The 20,619-nt window shown below is 54.2% G+C and overlaps 1 non-coding gene and 3 pseudogenes across 1 annotated transcript; all 4 read left to right on the plus strand.

Annotated features, from left to right (window-relative positions):
• Nucleotides 1-699: 699 nt before the first annotated feature.
• On the plus strand, nucleotides 700-876 carry LOC144669789 (U2 spliceosomal RNA; annotated as a pseudogene).
• A 5,348-nt stretch (nucleotides 877-6,224) lies between these two features.
• On the plus strand, nucleotides 6,225-6,397 carry LOC144669652 (U2 spliceosomal RNA; annotated as a pseudogene).
• Nucleotides 6,398-11,748: 5,351 nt separating this feature from the next.
• Nucleotides 11,749-11,931, plus strand: LOC144669645 (U2 spliceosomal RNA). The gene has a single exon (XR_013573706.1). It is a non-coding gene; the product is annotated as a U2 spliceosomal RNA (small nuclear RNA).
• A 5,348-nt stretch (nucleotides 11,932-17,279) lies between these two features.
• On the plus strand, nucleotides 17,280-17,457 carry LOC144669647 (U2 spliceosomal RNA; annotated as a pseudogene).
• Nucleotides 17,458-20,619: the final 3,162 nt, after the last annotated feature.

The raw sequence follows: 20,619 nt of genomic DNA on the forward strand, positions 1-20,619 counted from the left end.
CAGAACTTTCCAACAAGCACCAAGACGTAGCTTGGCTGGTGGTGAGAAAGGCCCTCCCCGTCAGATCCTTCCTACACGCCAGGAGTCTCACCCCCTCTGCACGATGCCCTCGAGTTGGCTGTGGTGGGGAAGAGACCGTTGTTCACCTCCTTGTGGATTGTGCCTTTGCAAAGAAAGTCTGGAGAGAGATGCAGTGGTTGCTGTCGAGGTTCATCCCGAGCAGTTCTGTGACACAGGACTCTGTGCTCTACGGGCTGTTCCCAGGGACACACACCGAGACAAACATCAACTGCAGCTGGAGGATCATCAACTCGGTGAAAGACGCGCTTTGGTCTGCCCGAAACTTGTTGGTCTTCCAGCACAAAGATTTGTCCCCGACCGATTGTTGCGGACTGGCACAATCCAAAGTCCAGGACTACGTGCTGAGGGACGCACTAAAGCTTGGGGCAGCTGCCGCAAAGGCGCAATGGGGAAGGGTCGCTGTCTAAGACCTTTCTACCACAGCGCACCGAGAGACTGGGAACTGTTTAGAGCCCCTCGGGCTGTACAGATCAAAATGAAAGGCTGTAAATGACTGTAATATTGTTTGTACTGATGCACCTGGTGATACATTTTGTAAAAGTTTAACCTGGATTGTACCCTTGTAATGTTGTTTTTGAAATGGTTTTGAATGTGATTGAAGATTTTTATGAATAAAGTATATTTTTACAAAAAAAAAAAAAATCTGTTCTTATCAGTTTAATATCTGATACGTCCCTTATCGGGGGACCATATATTTAATTGATTTTTGGAGCAGGGAGATGGAATAGGGGCTTGCTCCGCCCACTCCATGCATCGACCCGGTATTGCAGTATCTCTGGGAATGGTGCACCACCCCTTTCCAGGGGATTTTCAATGCTAAAAATAGATTTCTTACAAACATCTGCTTTCTTTACTTTTCAACATGCACATCTTTCAAAACACAACTTTCTTTCTTTCTCATCGCTTCTCGGCCTTTTGGCTAAGATCAAATGTAGTGTTGCAGGGGCGACACCATGGTCCTGCCATGGCAAGGTCGGGATGGAAGGGCGATAACCAATCGCAATCCAAATCTATACCGTGGGTTACCTATCACTGTCCGAGTCACGGTGAACCACAGCGAAGGAGGATCACCTATGGATCGGGGCTTCTTCACCAGGAGGATCCTGTTGAAGGCGTGCGGCTTCCAAGCTACGGAGATCTTCACCCTGCACGACTCCCGCAAAGGTGGTTATTTTGACGTGACGTTCAAGCGAGTGGCAGACTGCGTCCGGCTCCTGAGGGTGTTCGAGGAGAAGAGAGACCTGCCGGAGATGAAGATCCTGACGGCGGAGCCGCACTTTTCTCTGCCGTTGCAACGGGAACGTGAGGTGATGGTGCATGTGTACAACCCCTTCGTCCCTGTCGCCGACGTGGTCACCTTCCTCACCAGGTACTTCGATAAGGTGGGGAGCGGCACTGAGATTCGAGACGACTTGGGGATCTGGACAGGCAAACGCCTGTTTAAGGTCACGCTAAAGACCGATGGTAAGGGAGCCATTTTCCACCCTCCTTCCAGTTTCGCTATCGGGGGAAACCGTGGCTACCTGGTCTACGCTGGGCAACCCAAGCATTGTCGCTCATGCGGCAAGGCTGGTCATGTGGCGGCCAACTGCAGCGCCTCCCTCTGCAAGATCTGCAAACAGGAAGGGCACCAGACAAAAGACTGCAAACAGGCCAAGTGCTGCAACCTGTGTGGCGAGGCAAGTCACCTCTACAGGACCTGCCCCAAACGCTGCCGTACTTTCGCACAGGCAGCCAAAGCCGACCACGGGGAAGCAGAAGAAATGTTCCGTGTCACTCCAACCACCAAGGCCCCCAGGGAGCTCAACGGGACAAAGGAGGACACAGAGAGAGACAAGGTGGAGAAAGAGATTGAGGCAACAGAGAGCCAATCAACAGCACTACCCCCTGAACCTTCCAGTCCTCAGGACAGCGAATCAATGGAGGAGGAGGCAGCAGTGGAAAAGCAGCAGGGGGAGTGGCGGACGGTGAAGAACAAGAAAAGTAAGAGGGAGCGAAGAAGAAGCAAAGGCGTTTCCCAGAGAAGCGGCAAGAGGCGTCTCCCATCCGACACGGATGACAAGGGCAGCAGCTCTTCGGATGAGGAAGTGCCAGAGCGGCACCGACAGAAGAGGCGGCAAAGCTCCAGGGCGTTGGAGGACGAGACACCCGAGCTCCAGAAAATTGGAGACAACAAGGAGACCAGCGCACCCCAACTTGGCCTGCAACCTGAGGAGGCCAGTGCACCACAGCCCCTGGAATCTGGGAGCGGTGAGGCAATCATCGCACCCCAGCTCCAGGAAGCCGGGAACAGCAACCCCCCAGAGGGGGTGAGTTTTGGAGAAGCTTCTCCAGCAAAGGTCATCTCAAAATCCGCTCACTACGTGAACCTCCAGATGCCACTGGAGCAGAACACGGCCAAGGAGATCTACCTCAGCCCATCCAAAGTGAAGGAATTTGAGCTCACTACGGGTATGAAGGAGCAGACTAAAGGTCTGGGACTCTCAGAGACAGTGGGTTTGGTAGGAGAATAAATGCTTTAATATGGGTTTAAAGATTGTATCCATAAATGTGCGTAGCATTAAATCTACTACGCGATGTGTTGCGACCTTGGACTACCTAGCCAAGGTCAAAGCTGACCTGTTGTTTCTGCAGGAGTGTGCGATACCGCACCTCAGCTCCTACAGGCAATGGTCACGATGGTGGTCCCACGGGCCATCGATCTGGTCGGGCGGAAACGACTCTCGTTCCTCCGGCCTGGGTATTCTGCTGCGGGGAGGCAACTTCACCGTCTCCGAGGTCAAGGAGGTGGTGGGCGGGCGACTCCTGGTAGCAGACGTAATGTACAAGAACGCTCCACTCCGGTTAATTAACGTGTACGGCCCGGCACAAGGGGCTGAGCGGCTGGAGGTTTTTCAGCAGCTCCCACTGCTGCTGGCGACCTCCAGGCCGGTCATTCTGGGCGGGGACTTCAACTGCATCATCGATGCGGCTGGACGATCCGGCAGGGCCGGAAGCAGATTGGACGCTACGTCCAGATCCCTGATGGAAACAGTTAAGGATGCCAAGCTGCACGACGTCTTCAGCAACCCTGCAGACGGAGCGCAGCGTAGATACACCTGGTCGCGGCCAGACGGGTCCATTCGTTCCAGGATAGACTTCCTGTTTGTGTCCCGTGCATTCACAGTCAGATCCACCGACGTCAAGCCGGTGTTCTTCTCTGACCACTGCCTCCTACTGGCGGACTGCCACTTGGAGGAAGACCTGAGGGTGGGCAGGGGGGCATGGAAGCTAAATGTGCAACTGCTGACCCCAGAGAACATTGAGGAGCTCAAGAGGGATTACAAAGGTTGGAGAACCGTGAAACCCCTCTTTGAGTCCCTGACACACTGGTGGGAAGTGATCAAGGGAAGCATCAAGAGGTTTTTCATCCGCAAAGGCACCCAGAAAGCTAGAAAGGAACAGAGGGAAATGTCCCGACTCCAGGAAAAGATGCAGAATCTGCTGCGGCTGCAGTCGATGGGGGTCGATGTCAAGGAGGAGCTCCAAGAGGTGAAGGGCCAGCAAGCCTCGCACTTTGCCTCGGAGGCCTCCAAGATCATCTTCCGTTCCAGAGTCCGCTCCGTGGAGCAGGATGAGACGTGCTCACGTTTCTTCTTCCAAAAGGTACACAGAGAGCGCTCTGTGATCAGCAGCCTGAAGGAAGAAGACGGCTCAGTAAAGTCATCACGGTCCGACATTCTGAGGATCAGCAAATCCTTTTATGCCGGTCTGTATGACGTGAAGCCCACGGACAGCACGGCCTCCCAGTCCTTCCTGTCCTCTATCACGGAGGTCTTAGACCACAGTACGCGGGAGAGCCTAGACAAACCGCTAACTCCTGACGAACTGACTAAGGCCCTCGAGTCCTTCGAGAAGAGTAAAACCCCCGGAAGCGACGGCCTGCCGGCGGAGTTGTATTCGGCTCTGTGGGACTTGATCGGCCCAGACCTGCTAGAAGTGTACGAGAGTATGCTCCTGGCCGGCAGCATGTCAGAATCCATGAGGAAAGGCATCATCACCCTCATCTACAAGCACAAGGGGGAAAGGGAGGAAATTAGAAATTGGCGACCCATTTCACTGTTGAATGTGGACTATAAGATTCTGTCCAAGGTCATCGCCAACCGGGTCAAATCCGCTCTGGAATTGGTGATTCACCCTGACCAGACCTGCTCTGTGCCAGGCAGGAAGATCTCTGACAGCCTGGCGCTGCTCAGGGATACGATTGCCTATGTACAGGACAGGGGTGTGGATACCTGCCTCATCAGCTTGGATCAGGAGAAGGCCTTTGACAGAATATCGCACACCTACATGGGGGATGTGCTCTCCAAAATGGGCTTTGGGGAGGGAATTCGAAATTGGATCCAACTGCTCTACACTAACATCAGTAGCGCAGTCTCAATCAATGGGTGGGAAACAGATAGCTTTCCGATTAAATCTGGAGTCAGGCAGGGCTGTCCTCTCTCGCCTGTCCTTTTCGTGTGCTGCATAGAACCCTTTGCCGAGTCCATCAGGAAGGATCCGGGCATAAGAGGAGTGACGATCCCAGGCAGTGGAGGCACTCAGGTAAAAGCCTCCCTGTACATGGACGACGTCGCCGTCTTCTGCTCGGATCCGCTGTCGGTGCGCAGACTGATGCACGTCTGCGACCAGTTCGAACTGGCCTCGGGAGCCAAGGTAAATCGTGGGAAGAGCGAGGCCATGTTCTTTGGGAACTGGGCTGACCGATCCTTTGTCCCCTTCACTGTCAGGGCTGACGGCCTGAAGGTGCTGGGGATATGGTTCGGAGGGACCGGGGCATGCGTTAGAAACTGGAAGGAGCGAGTGGCTATGGTGAAAAGGAAACTGGGCATGTGGGAGCGACGCTCCCTCTCCATTGCGGGTAAGAACCTGGTCATCAGGTGTGAGGTACTCTCGCTGTTGCTGTACGTGGCGCAGGTCTGGCCCATTCCACACTCCTGCGCGATGGCGATCACTCGAGCCATCTTCCGCTTTATCTGGAGGTCGAAAATGGATCGTGTCTGCAGGGACGCGATGTACAAGCCTCTAGATAAAGGGGGAAAAAACGTGCCCAACATCGCCCTCATACTGATGGCCACCTTTGTGTGCGGCTGCATCAAGCGGTGCGTAGACCCTCAGTACGCAAACACCAAGTGTCACTACGTGCTGAGGTTCTACCTGTCCCCGGTGTTGCGAAGGATGGGTCTGGCCACGCTGCCGCGGAACGCTCCAAGTAGTTGGACCGTGCCGTACCACCTGTCCCTGGTGGAAAAATTTATGCAGAAAAACACCTTTGACCACAAGTCCATCAGGCAGTGGTCAGCACGTAACGTCCTAGAGGCCCTGAGGGAAAAGGAGAGGGTGGACCCTGTGGGATGGTTCCCCGAGCAGACTGTCAAAGTCATTTGGCAGAATGCCTCATCGCCAGAACTTTCCAACAAGCACCAAGACGTAGCTTGGCTGGTGGTGAGAAAGGCCCTCCCCGTCAGATCCTTCCTACACGCCAGGAGTCTCACCCCCTCTGCACGTTGCCCTCGAGGTGGCTGTGGTGGGGAAGAGACCGTTGTTCACCTCCTTGTGGATTGTGCCTTTGCAAAGAAAGTCTGGAGAGAGATGCAGTGGTTGCTGTCGAGGTTCATCCCGAGCAGTTCTGTGACACAGGACTCTGTGCTCTACGGGCTGTTCCCAGGGACACACACCGAGACAAACATCGACTGCAGCTGGAGGATCATCAACTCGGTGAAAGAGGCGCTTTGGTCTGCCCGAAACTTGTTGGTCTTCCAGCACAAAGAGTTGTCCCCGACCGATTGTTGCGGACTGGCACAATCCAAAGTCCAGGACTACGTGCTGAGGGACGCACTAAAGCTTGGGGCAGCTGCCGCAAAGGCGCAATGGGGAAGGGTCGCTGTCTAAGACCTTTCTACCACAGCGCACCGAGAGACTGGGAACTGTTTAGAGCCCCTCGGGCTGTACAGATCAAAATGAAAGGCTGGAAATGATTGTAATATTGTTTGTACTGATGCACCTGGTGATACATTTTGTAAAAGTTTAACCTGGATTGTACCCTTGTAATGTTGTTTTTGAAATGGTTTTGAATGTGATTGAAGATTTTTTATGAATAAAGTATATTTTTACAAAAAAAAAATCTGTTCTTATCAGTTTAATATCTGATACGTCCCTTATCTGGGGACCATATATTAAATTGATTTTTGGAGCAGGGAGATGGAATAGGGGCTTGCTCCGCCCACTCCACGCATCGACCCGGTATTGCAGTATCTCTGGGAATGGTGCACCACCCCTTTCCAGGGGATTTTCAATGCTAAAAATAGATTTCTTACAAACATCTGCTTTCTTTACTTTTCAACATGCACATCTTTCAAAACACAACTTTCTTTCTTTCTCATCGCTTCTCGGCCTTTTGGCTAAGATCAAGTGTAGTGTTGCAGGGGCGACACCATGGTCCTGCCAAGGCAAGGTCGGGATGGAAGGGCGATAACCAATCGCAATCCGAATCCATACCGTGGGTTACCTATCACCGTCCGAGTCACGGTGAACCACAGCGACGAAGGAGGATCACCTATGGATCGGGGCTTCTTCACCAGGAGGATCCTGTTGAAGGCGTGCGGCTTCCAAGCTACAGAGATCTTCACCCTGCACGACTCCCGCAAAGGTGGTTATTTCGACGTGACGTTCAAGCAAGTGGCAGACTGCGTCCGGCTCCTGAGGGTGTTCGAGGAGAAGAGAGACCTGCCGGAGATGAAGATCCTGACGGCGGAGCCGCACTTTTCTCTGCCGTTGCAACGGGAACGTGAGGTGATGGTGCATGTGTACAACCCCTTCGTCCCTGTCGCCGACGTGGTCACCTTCCTCACCAGGTACTTCGATAAGGTGGGGAGCGGCACCGAGATTCGAGACGACTTGGGGATCTGGACAGGCAAACGCCTGTTTAAGGTCACGCTAAAGACCGATGGTAAGGGAGCCATTTTCCACCCTCCTTCCAGTTTCGCAATCGGGGGAAACCGTGGCTACCTGGTCTACGCTGGGCAACCCAAGCATTGTCGCTCATGCGGCAAGGCTGGCCATGTGGCGGCCAACTGCAGCGCCTCCCTCTGCAAGATCTGCAAACAGGAAGGGCACCAGACAAAAGACTGCAAACAGGCCAAGTGCTGCAACCTGTGTGGCGAGGCAAGTCACCTCTACAGGACCTGCCCCAAACGCTGCCGTACTTTCGCACAGGCAGCCAAAGCCGACCACGGGGAAGCAGAAGAAATGTTCCGTGTCACTCCAACCACCAAGGCCCCCAGGGAGCTCAACGGGACAAAGGAGGACACAGAGAGAGACAAGGTGGAGAAAGAGATTGAGGCAACAGAGAGCCAATCAACAGCACTACCCCCTGAACCTTCCAGTCCTCAGGACAGCGAATCAATGGAGGAGGAGGCAGCAGTGGAAAAGCAGCAGGGGGAGTGGCGGACGGTGAAGAACAAGAAAAGTAAGAGGGAGCGAAGAAGAAGCAAAGGCGTTTCCCAGAGAAGCGGCAAGAGGCGTCTCCCATCCGACACGGATGACAAGGGCAGCAGCTCTTCGGATGAGGAAGTGCCAGAGCGGCACCGACAGAAGAGGCGGCAAAGCTCCAGGGCGTTGGAGGACGAGACACCCGAGCTCCAGAAAATTGGAGACAACAAGGAGACCAGCGCACCCCAACTTGGCCTGCAACCTGAGGAGGCCAGTGCACCACAGCCCCTGGAATCTGGGAGCGGTGAGGCAATCATCGCACCCCAGCTCCAGGAAGCCGGGAACAGCAACCCCCCAGAGGGGGTGAGTTTTGGAGAAGCTTCTCCAGCAAAGGTCATCTCAAAATCCGCTCACTACGTGAACCTCCAGATGCCACTGGAGCAGAACACGGCCAAGGAGATCTACCTCAGCCCATCCAAAGTGAAGGAATTTGAGCTCACTACGGGTATGAAGGAGCAGACTAAAGGTCTGGGACTCTCAGAGACAGTGGGTTTGGTAGGAGAATAAATGCTTTAATATGGGTTTAAAGATTGTATCCATAAATGTGCGTAGCATTAAATCTACTACGCGATGTGTTGCGACCTTGGACTACCTAGCCAAGGTCAAAGCTGACCTGTTGTTTCTGCAGGAGTGTGCGATACCGCACCTCAGCTCCTACAGGCAATGGTCACGATGGTGGTCCCACGGGCCATCGATCTGGTCGGGCGGAAACGACTCTCGTTCCTCCGGCCTGGGTATTCTGCTGCGGGGAGGCAACTTCACCGTCTCCGAGGTCAAGGAGGTGGTGGGCGGGCGACTCCTGGTAGCAGACGTAATGTACAAGAACGCTCCACTCCGGTTAATTAACGTGTACGGCCCGGCACAAGGGGCTGAGCGGCTGGAGGTTTTTCAGCAGCTCCCACTGCTGCTGGCGACCTCCAGGCCGGTCATTCTGGGCGGGGACTTCAACTGCATCATCGATGCGGCTGGACGATCCGGCAGGGCCGGAAGCAGATTGGACGCTACGTCCAGATCCCTGATGGAAACAGTTAAGGATGCCAAGCTGCACGACGTCTTCAGCAACCCTGCAGACGGAGCGCAGCGTAGATACACCTGGTCGCGGCCAGACGGGTCCATTCGTTCCAGGATAGACTTCCTGTTTGTGTCCCGTGCATTCACAGTCAGATCCACCGACGTCAAGCCGGTGTTCTTCTCTGACCACTGCCTCCTACTGGCGGACTGCCACTTGGAGGAAGACCTGAGGGTGGGCAGGGGGGCATGGAAGCTAAATGTGCAACTGCTGACCCCAGAGAACATTGAGGAGCTCAAGAGGGATTACAAAGGTTGGAGAACCGTGAAACCCCTCTTTGAGTCCCTGACACACTGGTGGGAAGTGATCAAGGGAAGCATCAAGAGGTTTTTCATCCGCAAAGGCACCCAGAAAGCTAGAAAGGAACAGAGGGAAATGTCCCGACTCCAGGAAAAGATGCAGAATCTGCTCCGGCTGCAGTCGATGGGGGTGGATGTCAAGGAGGAGCTCCAAGAGGTGAAGGGCCAGCAAGCCTCGCACTTTGCCTCGGAGGCCTCCAAGATCATCTTCCGTTCCAGAGTCCGCTCCGTGGAGCAGGATGAGACGTGCTCACGTTTCTTCTTCCAAAAGGTACACAGAGAGCGCTCTGTGATCAGCAGCCTGAAGGAAGAAGACGGCTCAGTAAAGTCATCACGGTCCGACATTCTGAGGATCAGCAAATCCTTTTATGCCGGTCTGTATGACGTGAAGCCCACGGACAGCACGGCCTCCCAGTCCTTCCTGTCCTCTATCACGGAGGTCTTAGACCACAGTACGCGGGAGAGCCTAGACAAACCGCTAACTCCTGACGAACTGACTAAGGCCCTCGAGTCCTTCGAAAAGAGTAAAACCCCCGGAAGCGACGGCCTGCCGGCGGAGTTGTATTCGGCTCTGTGGGACTTGATCGGCCCAGACCTGCTAGAAGTGTACGAGAGTATGCCCCTGGCCGGCAGCATGTCAGAATCCATGAGGAAAGGCATCATCACCCTCATCTACAAGCACAAGGGGGAAAGGGAGGAAATTAGAAATTGGCGACCCATTTCACTGTTGAATGTGGACTATAAGATTCTGTCCAAGGTCATCGCCAACCGGGTCAAATCCGCTCTGGAATTGGTGATTCACCCTGACCAGACCTGCTCTGTGCCAGGCAGGAAGATCTCTGACAGCCTGGCGCTGCTCAGGGATACGATTGCCTATGTACAGGACAGGGGTGTGGATACCTGCCTCATCAGCTTGGATCAGGAGAAGGCCTTTGACAGAATATCGCACACCTACATGGGGGATGTGCTCTCCAAAATGGGCTTTGGGGAGGGAATTCGAAATTGGATCCAACTGCTCTACACTAACATCAGTAGCGCAGTCTCAATCAATGGGTGGGAAACAGATAGCTTTCCGATTAAATCTGGAGTCAGGCAGGGCTGTCCTCTCTCGCCTGTCCTTTTCGTGTGCTGCATAGAACCCTTTGCCGAGTCCATCAGGAAGGATCCGGGCATAAGAGGAGTGACGATCCCAGGCAGTGGAGGCACTCAGGTAAAAGCCTCCCTGTACATGGACGACGTCGCCGTCTTCTGCTCGGATCCGCTGTCGGTGCGCAGACTGATGCACGTCTGCGACCAGTTCGAACTGGCCTCGGGAGCCAAGGTAAATCGTGGGAAGAGCGAGGCCATGTTCTTTGGGAACTGGGCTGACCGATCCTTCGTCCCCTTCACTGTCAGGGCTGACGGCCTGAAGGTGCTGGGGATATGGTTCGGAGGGACCGGGGCATGCGTTAGAAACTGGAAGGAGCGAGTGGCTATGGTGAAAAGGAAACTGGGCATGTGGGAGCGACGCTCCCTCTCCATTGCGGGTAAGAACCTGGTCATCAGGTGTGAGGTACTCTCGCTGTTGCTGTACGTGGCGCAGGTCTGGCCCATTCCACACTCCTGCGCGATGGCGATCACTCGAGCCATCTTCCGCTTTATCTGGAGGTCGAAAATGGATCGTGTCTGCAGGGACGCGATGTACAAGCCTCTAGATAAAGGGGGAAAAAACGTGCCCAACATCGCCCTCATACTGATGGCCACCTTTGTGTGTGGCTGCATCAAGCGGTGCGTAGACCCTCAGTACGCAAACACCAAGTGTCACTACGTGCTGAGGTTCTACCTGTCCCCGGTGTTGCGAAGGATGGGTCTGGCCACGCTGCCGCGGAACGCTCCAAGTAGTTGGACCGTGCCGTACCACCTGTCCCTGGTGGAAAAATTTATGCAGAAAAACACCTTTGACCACAAGTCCATCAGGCAGTGGTCAGCACGTAACGTCCTAGAGGCCCTGAGGGATAAGGAGAGGGTGGACCCTGTGGGATGGTTCCCCGAGCAGACTGTCAAAGTCATTTGGCAGAATGCCTCATCGCCAGAACTTTCCAACAAGCACCAAGACGTAGCTTGGCTGGTGGTGAGAAAGGCCCTCCCCGTCAGATCCTTCCTACACGCCAGGAGTCTCACCCCCTCTGCACGATGCCCTCGAGGTGGCTGTGGTGGGGAAGAGACCGTTGTTCACCTCCTTGTGGATTGTGCCTTTGCAAAGAAAGTCTGGAGAGAGATGCAGTGGTTGCTGTCGAGGTTCATCCCGAGCAGTTCTGTGACACAGGACTCTGTGCTCTACGGGCTGTTCCCAGGGACACACACCGAGACAAACATCGACTGCAGCTGGAGGATCATCAACTCGGTGAAAGACGCGCTTTGGTCTGCCCGAAACTTGTTGGTCTTCCAGCACAAAGAGTTGTCCCCGACCGATTGTTGCGGACTGGCACAATCCAAAGTCCAGGACTACGTGCTGAGGGACGCACTAAAGCTTGGGGCAGCTGCCGCAAAGGCGCAATGGGGAAGGGTCGCTGTCTAAGACCTTTCTACCACAGCGCACCGAGAGACTGGGAACTGTTTAGAGCCCCTCGGGCTGTACAGATCAAAATGAAAGGCTGTAAATGATTGTAATATTGTTTGTACTGATGCACCTGGTGATACATTTTGTAAAAGTTTAACCTGGATTGTACCCTTGTAATGTTGTTTTTGAAATGGTTTTGAATGTGATTGAAGATTTTTTATGAATAAAGTATATTTTTACAATAAAAAAAAAAAAAAAAATCTGTTCTTATCAGTTTAATATCTGATACGTCCCTTATCGGGGGACCATATATTAAATTGATTTTTGGAGCAGGGAGATGGAATAGGGGCTTGCTCCGCCCACTCCATGCATCGACCCGGTATTGCAGTATCTCTGGGAATGGTGCACCACCCCTTTCCAGGGGATTTTCAATGCTAAAAATAGATTTCTTACAAACATCTGCTTTCTTTACTTTTCAACATGCACATCTTTCAAAACACAACTTTCTTTCTTTCTCATCGCTTCTCGGCCTTTTGGCTAAGATCAAATGTAGTGTTGCAGGAGCGACACCATGGTCCTGCCATGGCAAGGTCGGGATGGAAGGGCGATAACCAATCGCAATCCGAATTCATACCGTGGGTTACCTATCACCGTCCGAGTCACGGTGAACCACAGCGATGAAGGAGGATCACCTATGGATCGGGGCTTCTTCACCAGGAGGATCCTGTTGAAGGCGTGCGGCTTCCAAGCTACGGAGATCTTCACCCTGCACGACTCCCGCAAAGGCGGTTATTTTGACGTGACGTTCAAGCGGGTGGCAGACTGCGTCCGGCTCCTGAGGGTGTTCGAGGAGAAGAGAGACCTGCCGGAGATGAAGATCCTGACGGCGGAGCCGCACTTTTCTCTGCCGTTGCAACGGGAACGTGAGGTGATGGTGCATGTGTACAACCCCTTCGTCCCTGTCGCCGACGTGGTCACCTTCCTCACCAGGTACTTCGATAAGGTGGGGAGCGGCACTGAGATTCGAGACGACTTGGGGATCTGGACAGGCAAACGCCTGTTTAAGGTCACGCTAAAGACCGATGGTAAGGGAGCCATTTTCCACCCTCCTTCCAGTTTCGCTATGGGGGGAAACCGTGGCTACCTGGTCTACGCTGGGCAACCCAAGCATTGTCGCTCATGCGGCAAGGCTGGTCATGTGGCGGCCAACTGCAGCGCCTCCCTCTGCAAGATCTGCAAACAGGAAGGGCACCAGACAAAAGACTGCAAACAGGCCAAGTGCTGCAACCTGTGTGGCGAGGCAAGTCACCTCTACAGGACCTGCCCCAAACGCTGCCGTACTTACGCACAGGCAGCCAAAGCCGACCACGGGGAAGCAGAAGAAATGTTCCGTGTCACTCCAACCACCAAGGCCCCCAGGGAGCTCAACGGGACAAAGGAGGACACAGAGAGAGACAAGGTGGAGAAAGAGATTGAGGCAACAGAGAGCCAATCAACAGCACTACCCCCTGAACCTTCCAGTCCTCAGGACAGCGAATCAATGGAGGAGGAGGCAGCAGTGGAAAAGCAGCAGGGGGAGTGGCGGACGGTGAAGAACAAGAAAAGTAAGAGGGAGCGAAGAAGAAGCAAAGGCGTTTCCCAGAGAAGCGGCAAGAGGCGTCTCCCATCCGACACGGATGACAAGGGCAGCAGCTCTTCGGATGAGGAAGTGCCAGAGCGGCACCGACAGAAGAGGCGGCAAAGCTCCAGGGCGTTGGAGGACGAGACACCCGAGCTCCAGAAAATTGGAGACAACAAGGAGACCAACGCACCCCAACTTTGCCTGCAACCTGAGGAGGCCAGTGCACCACAGCCCCTGGAATCTGGGAGCAGTGAGGCAATCATCGCACCCCAGCTCCAGGAAGCCGGGAACAGCAACCCCCCGGAGGGGGTGAGTTTTGGAGAAGCTTCTCCAGCAAAGGTCATCTCAAAATCCGCTCACTACGTGAACCTCCAGATGCCACTGGAGCAGAACACGGCCAAGGAGATCTACCTCAGCCCATCCAAAGTGAAGGAATTTGAGCTCACTACGGGTATGAAGGAGCAGACTAAAGGTCTGGGACTCTCAGAGACAGTGGGTTTGGTAGGAGAATAAATGCTTTAATATGGGTTTAAAGATTGTATCCATAAATGTGCGTAGCATTAAATCTACTACGCGATGTGTTGCGACCTTGGACTACCTAGCCAAGGTCAAAGCTGACCTGTTGTTTCTGCAGGAGTGTGCGATACCGCACCTCAGCTCCTACAGGCAATGGTCACGATGGTGGTCCCACGGGCCATCGATCTGGTCGGGCGGAAACGACTCTCGTTCCTCCGGCCTGGGTATTCTGCTGCGGGGAGGCAACTTCACCGTCTCCGAGGTCAAGGAGGTGGTGGGCGGGCGACTCCTGGTAGCAGACGTAATGTACAAGAACGCTCCACTCCGGTTAATTAACGTGTACGGCCCGGCACAAGGGGCTGAGCGGCTGGAGGTTTTTCAGCAGCTCCCACTGCTGCTGGCGACCTCCAGGCCGGTCATTCTGGGCGGGGACTTCAACTGCATCATCGATGCGGCTGGACGATCCGGCAGGGCCGGAAGCAGATTGGACGCTACGTCCAGATCCCTGATGGAAACAGTTAAGGATGCCAAGCTGCACGACGTCTTCAGCAACCCTGCAGACGGAGCGCAGCGTAGATACACCTGGTCGCGGCCAGACGGGTCCATTCGTTCCAGGATAGACTTCCTGTTTGTGTCCCGTGCATTCACAGTCAGATCCACCGACGTCAAGCCGGTGTTCTTCTCTGACCACTGCCTCCTACTGGCGGACTGCCACTTGGAGGAAGACCTGAGGGTGGGCAGGGGGGCATGGAAGCTAAATGTGCAACTGCTGACCCCAGAGAACATTGAGGAGCTCAAGAGGGATTACAAAGGTTGGAGAACCGTGAAACCCCTCTTTGAGTCCCTGACACACTGGTGGGAAGTGATCAAGGGAAGCATCAAGAGGTTTTTCATCCGCAAAGGCACCCAGAAAGCTAGAAAGGAACAGAGGGAAATGTCCCGACTCCAGGAAAAGATGCAGAATCTGCTGCGGCTGCAGTCGATGGGGGTCGATGTCAAGGAGGAGCTCCAAGAGGTGAAGGGCCAGCAAGCCTCGCACTTTGCCTCGGAGGCCTCCAAGATCATCTTCCGTTCCAGAGTCCGCTCCGTGGAGCAGGATGAGACGTGCTCACGTTTCTTCTTCCAAAAGGTACACAGAGAGCGCTCTGTGATCAGCAGCCTGAAGGAAGAAGACGGCTCAGTAAAGTCATCACGGTCCGACATTCTGAGGATCAGCAAATCCTTTTATGCCGGTCTGTATGACGTGAAGCCCACGGACAGCACGGCCTCCCAGTCCTTCCTGTCCTCTATCACGGAGGTCTTAGACCACAGTACGCGGGAGAGCCTAGACAAACCGCTAACTCCTGACGAACTGACTAAGGCCCTCGAGTCCTTCGAGAAGAGTAAAACCCCCGGAAGCGACGGCCTGCCGGCGGAGTTGTATTCGGCTCTGTGGGACTTGATCGGCCCAGACCTGCTAGAAGTGTACGAGAGTATGCTCCTGGCCGGCAGCATGTCAGAATCCATGAGGAAAGGCATCATCACCCTCATCTACAAGCACAAGGGGGAAAGGGAGGAAATTAGAAATTGGCGACCCATTTCACTGTTGAATGTGGACTATAAGATTCTGTCCAAGGTCATCGCCAACCGGGTCAAATCCGCTCTGGAATTGGTGATTCACCCTGACCAGACCTGCTCTGTGCCAGGCAGGAAGATCTCTGACAGCCTGGCGCTGCTCAGGGATACGATTGCCTATGTACAGGACAGGGGTGTGGATACCTGCCTCATCAGCTTGGATCAGGAGAAGGCCTTTGACAGAATATCGCACACCTACATGGGGGATGTGCTCTCCAAAATGGGCTTTGGGGAGGGAATTCGAAATTGGATCCAACTGCTCTACACTAACATCAGTAGCGCAGTCTCAATCAATGGGTGGGAAACAGATAGCTTTCCGATTAAATCTGGAGTCAGGCAGGGCTGTCCTCTCTCGCCTGTCCTTTTCGTGTGCTGCATAGAACCCTTTGCCGAGTCCATCAGGAAGGATCCGGGCATAAGAGGAGTGACGATCCCAGGCAGTGGAGGCACTCAGGTAAAAGCCTCCCTGTACATGGACGACGTCGCCGTCTTCTGCTCGGATCCGCTGTCGGTGCGCAGACTGATGCACGTCTGCGACCAGTTCGAACTGGCCTCGGGAGCCAAGGTAAATCGTGGGAAGAGCGAGGCCATGTTCTTTGGGAACTGGGCTGACCGATCCTTTGTCCCCTTCACTGTCAGGGCTGACGGCCTGAAGGTGCTGGGGATATGGTTCGGAGGGACCGGGGCATGCGTTAGAAACTGGAAGGAGCGAGTGGCTATGGTGAAAAGGAAACTGGGCATGTGGGAGCGACGCTCCCTCTCCATTGCGGGTAAGAACCTGGTCATCAGGTGTGAGGTACTCTCGCTGTTGCTGTACGTGGCGCAGGTCTGGCCCATTCCACACTCCTGCGCGATGGCGATCACTCGAGCCATCTTCCGCTTTATCTGGAGGTCGAAAATGGATCGTGTCTGCAGGGACGCGATGTACAAGCCTCTAGATAAAGGGGGAAAAAACGTGCCCAACATCGCCCTCATACTGATGGCCACCTTTGTGTGCGGCTGCATCAAGCGGTGCGTAGACCCTCAGTACGCAAACACCAAGTGTCACTACGTGCTGAGGTTCTACCTGTCCCCGGTGTTGCGAAGGATGGGTCTGGCCACGCTGCCGCGGAACGCTCCAAGTAGTTGGACCGTGCCGTACCACCTGTCCCTGGTGGAAAAATTTATGCAGAAAAACACCTTTGACCACAAGTCCATCAGGCAGTGGTCAGCACGTAACGTCCTAGAGGCCCTGAGGGAAAAGGAGAGGGTGGACCCTGTGGGATGGTTCCCCGAGCAGACTGTCAAAGTCATTTGGCAGAATGCCTCATCGCCAGAACTTTCCAACAAGCACCAAGACGTAGCTTGGCTGGTGGTGAGAAAGGCCCTCCCCGTCAGATCCTTCCTACACGCCAGGAGTCTCACCCCCTCTGCACGTTGCCCTCGAGGTGGCTGTGGTGGGGAAGAGACCGTTGTTCACCTCCTTGTGGATTGTGCCTTTGCAAAGAAAGTCTGGAGAGAGATGCAGTGGTTGCTGTCGAGGTTCATCCCGAGCAGTTCTGTGACACAGGACTCTGTGCTCTACGGGCTGTTCCCAGGGACACACACCGAGACAAACATCGACTGCAGCTGGAGGATCATCAACTCGGTGAAAGAGGCGCTTTGGTCTGCCCGAAACTTGTTGGTCTTCCAGCACAAAGAGTTGTCCCCGACCGATTGTTGCGGACTGGCACAATCCAAAGTCCAGGACTACGTGCTGAGGGACGCACTAAAGCTTGGGGCAGCTGCCGCAAAGGCGCAATGGGGAAGGGTCGCTGTCTAAGACCTTTCTACCACAGCGCACCGAGAGACTGGGAACTGTTTAGAGCCCCTCGGGCTGTACAGATCAAAATGAAAGGCTGTAAATGATTGTAATATTGTTTGTACTGATGCACCTGGTGATACATTTTGTAAAAGTTTAACCTGGATTGTACCCTTGTAATGTTTTTGAAATGGTTTTGAATGTGATTGAAGATTTTTTATGAATAAAGTATATTTTTACAAAAAAAAAAAAAAATCTGTTCTTATCAGTTTAATATCTGATACGTCCCTTATCTGGGGACCATATATTAAATTGATTTTTGGAGCAGGGAGATGGAATAGGGGCTTGCTCCGCCCACTCCACGCATCGACCCGGTATTGCAGTATCTCTGGGAATGGTGCACCACCCCTTTCCAGGGGATTTTCAATGCTAAAAATAGATTTCTTACAAACATCTGCTTTCTTTACTTTTCAACATGCACATCTTTCAAAACACAACTTTCTTTCTTTCTCATCGCTTCTCGGCCTTTTGGCTAAGATCAAGTGTAGTGTTGCAGGGGCGACACCATGGTCCTGCCAAGGCAAGGTCGGGATGGAAGGGCGATAACCAATCGCAATCCGAATCCATACCGTGGGTTACCTATCACCGTCCGAGTCACGGTGAACCACAGCGACGAAGGAGGATCACCTATGGATCGGGGCTTCTTCACCAGGAGGATCCTGTTGAAGGCGTGCGGCTTCCAAGCTACGGAGATCTTCACCCTGCACGACTCCCGCAAAGGTGGTTATTTCGACGTGACTTTCAAGCGAGTGGCAGACTGCGTCCGGCTCCTGAGGGTGTTCGAGGAGAAGAGAGACCTGCCGGAGATGAAGATCCTGACGGCGGAGCCGCACTTTTCTCTGCCGTTGCAACGGGAACGTGAGGTGATGGTGCATGTGTACAACCCCTTCGTCCCTGTCGCCGACGTGGTCACCTTCCTCACCAGGTACTTCGATAAGGTGGGGAGCGGCACCGAGATTCGAGACGACTTGGGGATCTGGACAGGCAAACGCCTGTTTAAGGTCACGCTAAAGACCGATGGTAAGGGAGCCATTTTCCACCCTCCTTCCAGTTTCGCTATCGGGGGAAACCGTGGCTACCTGGTCTACGCTGGGCAACCCAAGCATTGTCGCTCATGCGGCAAGGCTGGTCATGTGGCGGCCAACTGCAGCGCCTCCCTCTGCAAGATCTGCAAACAGGAAGGGCACCAGACAAAAGACTGCAAACAGGCCAAGTGCTGCAACCTGTGTGGCGAGGCAAGTCACCTCTACAGGACCTGCCCCAAACGCTGCCGTACTTACGCACAGGCAGCCAAAGCCGACCACGGGGAAGCAGAAGAAATGTTCCGTGTCACTCCAACCACCAAGGCCCCCAGGGAGCTCAACGGGACAAAGGAGGACACAGAGAGAGACAAGGTGGAGAAAGAGATTGAGGCAACAGAGAGCCAATCAACAGCACTACCCCCTGAACATTCCAGCCCTCAGGACAGCGAATCAATGGAGGAGGAGGCAGCAGTGGAAAAGCAGCAGGGGGAGTGGCGGACGGTGAAGAACAAGAAAAGTAAGAGGGAGCGAAGAAGAAGCAAAGGCGTTTCCCAGAGAAGCGGCAAGAGGCGTCTCCCATCCGACACGGATGACAAGGGCAGCAGCTCTTCGGATGATGAAGTGCCAGAGCGGCACCGACAGAAGAGGCGGCAAAGCTCCAGGGCGTTGGAGGACGAGACACCCGAGCTCCAGAAAATTGGAGACAACAAGGAGCCCAGCGCACCCCAACCTAGCCTGCAACCTGAGGAGGCCAGTGCACCACAGCCCCTGGAATCTGGGAGCAGTGAGGCAATCATCGCACCCCAGCTCCAGGAAGCCGGGAACAGCAACCCCCCAGAGGGGGTGAGTTTTGGAGAAGCTTCTCCAGCAAAGGTCATCTCAAAACCCGCTCACTACGTGAACCTCCAGATGCCACTGGAGCAGAACACGGCCAAGGAGATCTACCTCAGCCCATCCAAAGTGAAGGAATTTGAGCTCACTACGGGTATGAAGGAGCAGACTAAAGGTCTGGGACTCTCAGAGACAGTGGGTTTGGTAGGAGAATAAATGCTTTAATATGGGTTTAAAGATTGTATCCATAAATGTGCGTAGCATTAAATCTACTACGCGATGTGTTGCGACCTTGGACTACCTAGCCAAGGTCAAAGCTGACCTGTTGTTTCTGCAGGAGTGTGCGATACCGCACCTCAGCTCCTACAGGCAATGGTCACGATGGTGGTCCCACGGGCCATCGATCTGGTCGGGCGGAAACGACTCTCGTTCCTCCGGCCTGGGTATTCTGCTGCGGGGAGGCAACTTCACCGTCTCCGAGGTCAAGGAGGTGGTGGGCGGGCGACTCCTGGTAGCAGACGTAATGTACAAGAACGCTCCACTCCGGTTAATTAACGTGTACGGCCCGGCACAAGGGGCTGAGCGGCTGGAGGTTTTTCAGCAGCTCCCACTGCTGCTGGCGACCTCCAGGCCGGTCATTCTGGGCGGGGACTTCAACTGCATCATCGATGCGGCTGGACGATCCGGCAGGGCCGGAAGCAGATTGGACGCTACGTCCAGATCCCTGATGGAAACAGTTAAGGATGCCAAGCTGCACGACGTCTTCAGCAACCCTGCAGACGGAGCGCAGCGTAGATACACCTGGTCGCGGCCAGACGGGTCCATTCGTTCCAGGATAGACTTCCTGTTTGTGTCCCGTGCATTCACAGTCAGATCCACCGACGTCAAGCCGGTGTTCTTCTCTGACCACTGCCTCCTACTGGCGGACTGCCACTTGGAGGAAGACCTGAGGGTGGGCAGGGGGGCATGGAAGCTAAATGTGCAACTGCTGACCCCAGAGAACATTGAGGAGCTCAAGAGGGATTACAAAGGTTGGAGAACCGTGAAACCCCTCTTTGAGTCCCTGACACACTGGTGGGAAGTGATCAAGGGAAGCATCAAGAGGTTTTTCATCCGCAAAGGCACCCAGAAAGCTAGAAAGGAACAGAGGGAAATGTCCCGACTCCAGGAAAAGATGCAGAATCTGCTCCGGCTGCAGTCGATGGGGGTGGATGTCAAGGAGGAGCTCCAAGAGGTGAAGGGCCAGCAAGCCTCGCACTTTGCCTCGGAGGCCTCCAAGATCATCTTCCGTTCCAGAGTCCGCTCCGTGGAGCAGGATGAGACGTGCTCACGTTTCTTCTTCCAAAAGGTACACAGAGAGCGCTCTGTGATCAGCAGCCTGAAGGAAGAAGACGGCTCAGTAAAGTCATCACGGTCCGACATTCTGAGGATCAGCAAATCCTTTTATGCCGGACTGTATGACGTGAAGCCCACGGACAGCACGGCCTCCCAGTCCTTCCTGTCCTCTATCACGGAGGTCCTAGACCACAGTACGCGGGAGAGCCTAGACAAACCGCTAACTCCTGACGAACTGACTAAGGCCCTCGAGTCCTTCGAGAAGAGTAAAACCCCCGGAAGCGACGGCCTGCCGGCGGAGTTGTATTCGGCTCTGTGGGAC

This window comes from Cetorhinus maximus, chromosome 29 (assembly GCF_964194155.1).
Source record: "Cetorhinus maximus chromosome 29, sCetMax3.hap1.1, whole genome shotgun sequence".
In the NCBI taxonomy this organism is placed as follows: domain Eukaryota; kingdom Metazoa; phylum Chordata; class Chondrichthyes; order Lamniformes; family Cetorhinidae; genus Cetorhinus; species Cetorhinus maximus.